At 48.5% G+C, this 10,661-nt stretch overlaps 1 long non-coding RNA gene across 1 annotated transcript; it reads left to right on the forward strand.

Moving 5' to 3' along the window:
- The first annotated feature begins 3,477 nt into the window (after window positions 1-3,477).
- On the forward strand, window positions 3,478-3,887 carry LOC147729633 (uncharacterized). The gene is made up of 3 exons (XR_015308551.1): window positions 3,478-3,543; window positions 3,629-3,688; window positions 3,770-3,887. It is a non-coding gene; the product is annotated as an uncharacterized LOC147729633 (long non-coding RNA).
- Window positions 3,888-10,661: the final 6,774 nt, after the last annotated feature.

Genomic DNA, 10,661 nt, shown 5'->3' on the forward strand with positions numbered 1-10,661 from the left:
TTGACGCCTTATAAAATCAAGATAATGACATACGGCAGCCAGACTCCACTCCCTCTGCGTGGGAAAATGCAAGTACAAGTTAAAGCGGAAGACCGTGAAGTAACAACCACATTTCACGTAATTGACAAAGAAGCAGATCTGCTAGTAGGGAGCCACACAGCAGAGGATCTCAACCTAGTCGCGTTCGCCAACGCAGTCAAGACACTCCAAACGGAAGACATATTACAGCTGTTCCCGTCACTGTTCAAAGGTTTGGGCACAATTAAACGACAGCCAATCAAATTACACATTGATAAAGCCGTCCAGCCAATTGCTCTGAAACACCGGAGGATTCCGTTTCACCTACGAGCAGCAGTCGAACAAGAACTGACACAACTTGAAAAACAAGGAGTCATAGAAAAAGTCACTGGACCAACGCCGTGGGTGTCGCCCATGGTGATAGCCGAGAAACCCCGTCAACCAGGGAAGATCCGAATTTGCATAGACATGCGGATGCCCAACAAGGCAATAAAGAGAGAAAGACATATAACACCCACCGTAGATGACATACTCACAGATCTGAACGGAGCCCAATGGTTCTCTAAGTTGGACCTCAACGCTGGATACCACCAACTCCGACTAGCCGAAGAGAGCAGGTACATAACGACGTTCTCGACTCACCTCGGTCTTAGAAGATATAAGAGACTAAATTTCGGGATATCCTCAGTGGCAGAAATCTTTCAAAATACAATTCGAGAAATACTATCTGGCCTACAAGGAGTGTTAAATGTAAGCGACAATATCCTGATACACTCCAAGACCAGTGAGGAACATCACCAGCGTCTGAGATCCACACTCAAGAGACTAGCTGAACATGAAGGAACACTGCATAAGGAGAAATGCAAATTCTTTCAGAAATCGATAGAATTCTTCGGCTACGTATTCAATTCTGATGGAGTTCAAGTTGATCCCAGGAAGTCACAAGCCATAAAGTATGCCTCAGCGTCGACCACAGCCTCAGAAGTGAGAAGCTTCCTGGGCATGGCCCAATACTGTACCAGGTTCATACCGAACTTAGCAACCATCGCCGAACCACTCCGCCATCTAACGAAAAAAGAGAGCCCGTGGAAATGGACAGAAGTTGAGGAAGAAGCATTCAATAAAATCAAGAATGCCCTCCTAGATGGAACGACCATGGCTTATTTCAACACGACCAGACCCACCGAAATACTGGTCGTTGCCAGCCCCGTTGGACTGGGAGCTCTCCTCACCCAGGAAACGGAACCAGGAGTATGGGCGCCACTAGCGTTCGCGAGCAAGGCCCTCACCGCCACTGAGGCGAGATACTTTCAAATCGAGAGAGAAGCGTTAGCAGTAAAGTGGGCATGCAACCATTTCCATCTCTACATAACCGGACATCCCTTCAGAATGGTTACCGAACACCAACCACTGATTCCACTGTTCAAAGGCACAGCGCCTCATCCACCACCACAAATCGAAAGATGGGCAATCCAAATCCAACAGTACCAAATGGATCTCGTGTACAGGCCAGGAGCTAAGAACCCGGCAGACTTCTTATCTCGACATACCGCTAAGGAAGAAGCACAAGAAGAAGAGCCCGAAAGACAGACCGAAGAGTTTGTGAATATGATATCACAGGGAGCATGCCCCCAAGCAATGTCAGCAGACAAAATCATGGAACAATATGCCAACGACACTGTCCTGAAGAGAGTAGAGAATGCGGTGCACACAGGGTCCTGGGAAGGCATCCTGCGAGATGTACATGGCTGGAGCGAGGCTGACCGCGGACGACTCAATCAGTTCTGGAAGATACATAACGAGATCAGCATCGCTGAGAATGGCCTTATCTTAAGAGGCTCAAGAGTGATAATTCCGACGACCCTGCAGGAACAAGCGACAGTGTTAGCACACGAAGGCAACCAAGGCACCAGGAGAATGAAGGCCCGTATGCGGGAAAAGGTCTGGTTCCCGAACTTGGAGGACGCAGTTGACACCATAGTGAAGAACTGTCGGGCGTGTCAGCTAACAGGAAGTACTGAAGCCCCTGCACCAATCATCACCAAGGAACACGCACCAGCACCGTGGTCCTGGGTTAGCCTAGACTTTGGCAGTTTTCCGGACGGAAGGGTCACTGTGGTTATAGTGGACAGCTATACGAAGTACCCAATTGTGGAGGTAACCCAGCCTACAAGTTTCACGAACATTCAACCTATACTGAGCAAGACTTTTGCATTGTTTGGGATTCCTCAACAACTGAAAACGGACAATGGACCCCCCTTCCAGGGAAGTGAGTTCAAAGAATTTATGCAAAAACTAGGAATTCATCATCGCCGCATAACGCCACAGTGGCCTCAAGCTAATGGCGAAGTAGAAAGATTCATGAGGACAATTAATAAGGTGTTAAGAATATCTGCAGTAGAAGGAACCAATCCTGAAGATGCTCTTCAAAGCTTTCTACGAGAATACAGGAGCACTCCACACAGCACTACACAAAGATTGCCATGGGCTCTCATGTTCTCAGGCCCAAGGCGTGACTTGCTACCCATGGCAGAAGAATGGAGGCCTGAACCATATCATCCAAAGTGCACCCAAACCCGGAGGAGAAGAACTAACGACAAGGCAAGTAAGAAGAGAGGGGCTCAAGACAGATTGCTGGTCCCCGGAGATCGTGTGCTCAATCGAGCTCGGAGGCCTGGAGGGAAATTCAGGACACCATATGAGGTCGAGCCATGGATTGTCAGGACAAGCAGAGGCACGGCAGTGACAGCTCGACGCGAAGGCGAAGAGGTAACAAGAAACGTGTCGTGGTTCAAGCGAATCCCAGCGACGCCTGCCAACACAGAGCGTCAGACAGGTACACCGGAAAGGCAAGACACCAGTAGTGAACAAACAGGTGTTACTTTGAGCAATTCGCCATCCACCCCATCCACTGGGATCACTGAACCGCTGACGCCATCCGCGAGAGCCTGCCCTGAGAACACTCCGGTAAGAGGGAGAAGGCAGTACAGCCTCCGACCAAATCCCAGGCCCAGTCAAAGACTTGCTGACTTTATGTGCTAATCTAATTTGTCTCAAAGGACTAATTTGGGAAGGGATGTAGTGTTCTATTTGTTGGTAGCTCCGGCCTCGGCCGGAACTACGTACACAAATTGTATCACCTTCTGGCCAGGCGTGGCCAGAAGGCTATAAATAAATGGTCGGAAGTCGCACGGGACTTCCGGTCCGACCAACTATCCAGAGTGTTCACTCGTGTCTTGTCTAGTCATTTATATATATCTATATCACCATATGCCTATGCACTCACCCCTCTACAGTAACCCAACCTCTTGATGTAATGGTTCCACTCGTTCTCTTTGGATTAAATCACCATCTGAAAAACTTCAGTTACATGTGAGTGAATCGGCGATTCATGTTGATCAAACCCCTTTGACTCGTGCAATTGGTAGGTACGAATCATATGCCTTTTTGCTTTTCCTCTGCAGTTTTGAGATGACCATGCTGGCATCAATTCTCTACGAGGATTTTAAAGACTCTAATTAACAAGTGAGTTTCTCCTGAGATCCTGGTCTTTTGTATGCGGAGTATCACGCAAACTGAATTAAAGCGAACCTTTCACCCTGCTTTCCAGGTTCTTTTTTCTGACGTTTTCCTGTCCCATGTTGAGAGCCGGACGGCCCAACTGCCCATGGTAATTGATCCTTGATTTTTAACCTTTTTGACACTCCTGTTTTTTAGCAATCAGTAATAATTATTTCACCTCATTCCACAGATTCCTTGCCCCCCGGATCCCCTTTGTCCTGATGAAGACCCCACTTTAAGGTTAACGTATACCTACCTGTTAGTCCAGGGGTTGAAACGTCGACGACTACAATTATACACCAGCCGACGCAACCAACAATGCAAATTACTGAACATTAGCGTTAGCATGATGGTTTATAAATTTTAGGGCATTGGTTGCTCCAATTGTGAATACTGGCTCAGTGGTTTGAAGCCAGATCGAGAATTTTTGTATATATTGTCATCATTATTGTGTATTGTTCGCTGCTTTGCACTATGATCGATTCTGCACATCCCTTTTCCTCACATTTACACTCAGGTTTAAAGTCTTTATTTCGATTTTAAAAAAATCATAAAAGACAAATAATAACAAACATTAATTAATTGACAATAAGTACACATACATTAGTAATAACAATAAAAAAGGAATTAAACAGTTTGAAGACAGCCCTGAAACAGATTTTCCTTGGGGGGAATAGGATTACAAGTAAGTTCATACAATCCAAGGTTAAACTATTGTTTTGCCCTGAGTAACCAGGCCCAGCCCAGGTATTTGGCTATACACACTGTAATGATTTCTAGTGTGTTAGTTTTTAATACATGAATGGCCTCTTCTGATTTTCTTATGGGCAGGCACTGGAAAAGTGGTTTTAGCCATTTGGCCCTTGGTGCATGATATCTAGGGCAAGCAAACAGAAAATGGCCCTCTGTTTCCTTATGGCCTGGGCACCATTTACAATGATCCGTGGTGCTTGGTGACCAATTTTTCGTGAAGGTGTTCAACGGCAGTGAGCCCACCCGGAACTGGTGGAAAAGTTTCCTGTCTAGGGATTTAGAAACCGTGTCCCAATAATGTTCACGTGTGGGGTCCAATTTGAAGCAGAGGAACCTACCAGTGAGATTGGTAGAACAGGAGGCATTGATTCTGTTCAAACGGAGCGTGGACCAGTACAATTCTTTAAATGCCAATTTAGTTGGAAAGGTACTGGTGGAAGGGGAAATCCAAAGCTGCTCTAGGCCCATATCCATCAGGATGGATTTTACCATTCGGAACCAGGGAATTTTTTCCGATCCCCTAATTGACCTAACTTCTACTACCCCGTTTGCAAATAGGATAAGGTCGGGCGAGGTCCATAGGCGCCTCCAAAAGGCAACCAGTCTAAATCTGGCCATCTCGTTAATTGGAGGACATCCTAAGTCCAAGCAAAGGGGGATGGAGGGGGACGACTGTGGCAAGCCTACCAATTTGCGGAGGAACTTGCACTGTATTTTAAACAGGCCCGTAAGGTCCTTATGGCCCCACAGATCTGCACCATATAGAATTGCAGGATTGATTTTTGCATCATAGATTTTGAGAGCTGGTGTAACCCGCTTGGTGATGGATTTCCTTTGCTCACTGAGAAGGCAGCCAGTAAGTCGGGCAAGCTTAAGATGTTGGGCATCAACTTGTGTTTTCCATTTCAGGCGACTATCTAGCATAACCCCCAAGTATGTCATATTCTCTACTTGGTCCAGTTTGACTCCACCCAAACTAACTGTGCTCCGGACAGGGCGGTTCTTAGTTAGCACCATGAATTTGGTTTTCCCAACGTTCACCTTAAGATCGCTGATGACACAGAACTCCTCAAAGCGGTCCAGGGCCCGCTGTAATCCGCTGCGTGTTCTGGAGAGGAGTAAGGTGTCATCAGCAAAGATGAGCATTGGGAAACGCTGTCCTGCCAGCACAGGGGCATCGGTTGGAGTTGATTCAAAGAATTTTACCACTTGGTCAATGAACAATAAGAAAAGAGTGGGTGCCAGTACACAACCCTGGCGAACACCTCGGGTAACTGGGAAGGGTTCTGTCATTTGGCCCTGTCCTCCCCATCTTACCCTCGCAAAGTTCTCCTCATGCAATTTGATTATCAAATCGAGCAGTTCTGCTGGCATTCCTAGATTCTTCAAGACTCCCCACAGTTTTCCCCTTGGTACTAGATCGAAGGCGGACTTCAGATCGATGAACGCCGCGAAGATGGTACCACCGCCAAGCTGCACCACCTTCCAGTAGATCAGACAAAATCTGAACACCTGGTCGATGGTGCTGGTTCCCGATCTGAAGCCCGCCTGCATTGGGGATAGAATGTCCTCCATCTCGATCCAGCCTTGGACCCTGCCCAGAACCATGCGAGCGATGAGTTTTTGCATAGAGTCAATAAGACTAATCGGGCGGTAGTTACCCGGATCAGACCTATTGCCCTTTTTATAAATCGGTAGGATCTCTGCCCCCTTCCAAGATTTGGGTATTCTTGCACCTGCAGCTATGGAGTTTGCCACCGTGATAATGTATGGTATCCACAGGGCGGGATTAGCTTTAAACAGATCGGCGGGTATAAGATCCATACCTGGCGCTTTCCCTCGCACGGTAAGATTTAATGCCAGCTCGACCTCTCCTTCTGTGAAGATGATAGTCTCGCTTTGGGTGGTAGGGATGGGTGTCATTTCCAGAGTACTAGGTGGCATGGGGTTCACTGCACAGAACTGGGTTGAGTAGAAGTTCACCCAATCATTGGGGGGCACATGGTTTGTGGGGATGCGTGCGTCCGGCTCCTTCCCCCACTTGACTATTTCCCAAAATTTAATAGGGTTGTTGGACATGGAGGCTTCCAAGAGGTCTGACCAATACTTATCCTCCCACTCCCGTTTAGCTTCCCCTTGTATTTTCCTATAGGATAATCTGGCCGCTTTCACTAAACCCATATTCCGAGATTTAACTGCTTTAACCAGGTCGGTATGTGCTTCCCTACATTTTTTGTTGTACCATTTATGAGGGCGAATAGATGCTGTATTGTTTCCCTGCCGGCGAGGTTGCGAGAGCAGAGATTTTAACTCGTCAAAACAACGATTATGATGATTTATAATAAGGTCAGCTTTTTCGAGGTTGTCACCCAACTCAGCGTAGGTCAACATTTTATTATAAGTATTATTGACCACGCTAATGACCTTATTCCTCAATATTTCATCCCCCTCAATTTTAGACCATTTTACCCTCTTCCTATCGTTTGTTAGATAGGTGTCCCCCGTCTGAGAGGTACTAGGTTCCACTAGTCTCACAAGACCTGGCAACGTTAGTTGCAAGGTCAAGGGGTTGTGGTCACTTTCTGGACGGGTAGTTACCTCCATATCCACCAACAGGGACCAATCTCCTACTTTCAGCAGGATATAGTCGATGCGGCTTCTTCTCAACCCATTATCAAATGTGCAGTTGGCTTCCTGGTCTGATTTTGTTCGACCATTGCAGGCCCGAAAGCCACTGTTTAGACAAAAGGCCGTCCAATTCACCGCTGCCTCTGTGGCGGGTACCGGTTTGACAGGCAGCAGGTCGGGTATGCCCCATACTACGTCCTCCACAGAACCCCAACAGTCCCCTGGGTCTAATAAAGGTTCAAAGCAGCAATTTAGGTCCCCCGCAAGCAAAATGACATTGGTGTTATCAAGGGCTGCCAGAGTAGAATCCAGTACCTCCAACAGGGGTGGCGTACGGCCACCTGGCAGACCTCGTGCATATATGTTGAACAGGATCAGGTCCCGACAGCCAGTCTTTCTCAGCCTAACAACGAGGAGGTCCGGGTTTTGTACACCTATCTCCGTAATACAATATCCCAGGGATTGTTTTACCCAGATCAGTAGTCCCCCTGAGGCTCTCCCTTTGGCGTTTCCAATAATGTTTCTAGTGGCAGATTTGTAAAAATTTACATAGCCCTGCCTAAATATTGGATCAACAGCCCAAGTTTCCTGGAGTAAGATGATATCAAATTTATCCATGAACTCGAGCCAGTCACCAGAATGGATGCGACTTTTAATCCCGGAATGTTCCAGGACACTAAGGCAAGGATTTCCGATGTAGGTACCGCGGTAGAGGCCACCACCTCAGAAGCTACAAACTTGTCCTGTCCTGCCCCAACATCCAGCCCGTTTTCAGATCTCCCCACGAGACTATATTCAATCAGCGACAAGAAGGTTCCCCCTGCCCTCGAAGATGGTGTGTCTCTCCCTTTTGGTACTGGGACCCTCTTACACTCCTCTGCCATGATTGTGGGCTGGGGGGACTCCTGACCCTGCCTCTTACTCCCTACCCTAAGGTCAGCATTTTCTACGGGTTCGGGTTTTTGAGAGGGTTTTTGAAGTCAATCAATGGCCTCCAAATCAGACAAGGGGCCAAAACGGTTGAATAGTGGTGGAAATATCGGTAGTTGCGGTGTCATGGGATAGCTCCTAATGGTGGGTCGTCCCTGTTTGGGGGCCTTCAGGGTATAAGCCTGTCTTTGAGGATAAAAATATGAAAGATCTAGTGTTTGGACGTCCCCCTGCCTGGCAAACCTAGCTTCTCTACAAATTGTGTCCACCACCCAAGAATCTCTAAAGGATATTAGAATGCAGTCACCCTCCAAATCCTTAGTACCCTGGCCCACCCAGTCAACCCTTCTTACAAATAAGATTTCTGTTGGCGAGGATGGAGGTAGGGGTCTGTTTTTATTCAACCAGAAAATGACCTTGTTACGCAGGTCATCATGAGTCTCCCTTTTACCGGATTGCAATGGGGCTACACCAGTCAACACCATGGTATATGGTGTAGCCTCTATAGGGATATCAGCCCGAGGCGTTGGACGCCTGGGTTGTTTCCTTGCCAAGGGATTTAGGGTACTTTGGTGGTTTACTGAGGGCCTATGGGGGGGAAGGCTATGGGTGACTGTACTGGGTTTTGCCTGAGGGGGTGGTTTGGTTGATTGGCGTCTAGCGGGGTTTGATCTATCCGGTTTATTCATGGGCTTCAACATATGAGTGCGTTGGGGCGGGGCCTCTGGTACCTTACTTGGAATATTTTTGTGGGCACCATCTTTGTTTGGTCTATCCATTACTGGCCCTGGGGGTTTGTGATTACTGGGGTTATCAATGAGATTAGTTGGGATATTGGATGTTTTTGGGGCCGAGAGTGGGGGTTTGACCACCCCGGAATCTATGTCGGATAAAGACAATAATATGGCAGAATTCGCATTAACTACAGCCTCCAGAGAATTTATTTTCAATGTCATTAATCTGGTCCGCTCCAAGATAGGTGATAAGAGGTTTTTCATTAGAGCCTCAATCTTAGCTAACAGGGAATCATCGCTGCTTAGGCATGTTGGGCATGGGTTCGAGGAACCTAAGGAGATGAGGGAGGGGCATAAGGCATTAGTCAGTGTGTTAGTACATTGTTTTTCGCTGGGGTGGCCTAATCCCGATGTAGGATTACCAACGGTGTCTTTTAGTTTAGGCATTTTGGATTCTCTCCCTCCCTTATAACTAGTATCTTGTTTTCTCTTCCTAGAAACCTTGTCTATACCTATGGAATCTGTGTGAACTGGGTCATTAGAATCTACTTTGGGTGAGTCAAGGTATGAGTCAACAGATTCCGAGCTGTGATCGGTGTTTTGGCTATCCTGAGTTTCGATTTCCCCTGTTACTTCATGGTCGTCCAGGGGATGTTTAGGAAAAAGTGTAGTGTGAACAGGAGGATCAGTCCCCTCACTATCCATGTGAACTATGGCTTCCGTTGTGTCTAGATGTATACAATTAAAAGCTGCATGGGCTTGTGCAGATGGCACGGGACTAGGAATCTTGGCCAGCCTACCTAGTGAAGAGCGTTTTCCGCTGACTAAGTCAATGGAAAGACGCTTTTCCACCATTGCAATTTCCTTTTCCAGGATACCCGTGGCTCGTGTAATAAAAGCGTCCAATGGACCAGATACCACTCCTGTGGGTGTTTGAATTTGGACATTGCGTGTTTTACCAGATCTTAGAACCATGATTTCAGAATTAGCCCCAACTTCAGTAATCAGACCTAGACACGCTCTTTACACAAGTGGGATAATAACTTAATTGGTCCACACTATTAGTCAGTACAAAGTCTCAATTGCCCGAACCAGCTCTGGGACACAATAACGCCTATCTTACTTATATCACTGCAAGCCAAGAGGTGTGGGCCGGGGCCGTCCTCCGCCGTCCTCGAACGGCCTCAAACGGCCCGCTCTTAGCCCGGTCTTCGCCCCGAGCTGCGTCCCGCGCTGCGGGAGTACTAGGTCAATAAGTAAGTGACTGGGTAAAACAGGGGGGCGTGGCAGCGGGGAGAGCGGACCGGAAGTTGGCAAATGGTCTTGCAGGGACTCCTGGGCAATGGAGTCCCCTGCACGCTCGCAGCCCCGCTGACCACACTCACCCGGTAGCCTGCACAAGATCTTTTCCCGTGTCCTGGTGTCCTGAGGCACGCAGCGGCACCCGCGGAGCGGGTGCGGCAAGTAGTAGGCAAAGTCCTGTAAAATGCCTGGGAGTGCAGCCGAAAAGAAACCAAAGTGCCTTCGTGCTCGGAAGGGCGTCCCACTGGAGGTGAAGTGCTGAGGGATTTTAACACTGCTGTAGAGGGGCGGGGGGCGGCAGCGGGGAGAGCGGACCGGAAGTTGGCAAATGGTCTTGCAGGGACTCCTGGGCAATGGAGTCCCCTGCACGCTCGCAGCCCCGCTGACCACACTCACCCGGTAGCCTGCACAAGATCTTTTCCCGTGTCCTGGTGTCCTGAGGCACGCAGCGGCACCCGCGGAGCGGGTGCGGCAAGTAGTAGGCAAAGTCCTGTAAAATGCCTGGGAGTGCAGCCGAAAAGAAACCAAAGTGCCTTCGTGCTCGGAAGGGCGTCCCACTGGAGGTGAAGTGCTGAGGGATTTTAACACTGCTGTAGAGGGGCGGGGGGCGGCAGCGGGGAGAGCGGACCGGAAGTTGGCAAATGGTCTTGCAGGGACTCCTGGGCAATGGAGTCCCCTGCACGCTCGCAGCCCCGCTGACCACACTCACCCGGTAGCCTGCACAAGATCTTTTCC

The sequence above is a fragment of the Lissotriton vulgaris genome, chromosome 2_1 (genome assembly GCF_964263255.1).
Source record: "Lissotriton vulgaris chromosome 2_1, aLisVul1.2, whole genome shotgun sequence".
Taxonomy (NCBI): domain Eukaryota; kingdom Metazoa; phylum Chordata; class Amphibia; order Caudata; family Salamandridae; genus Lissotriton; species Lissotriton vulgaris.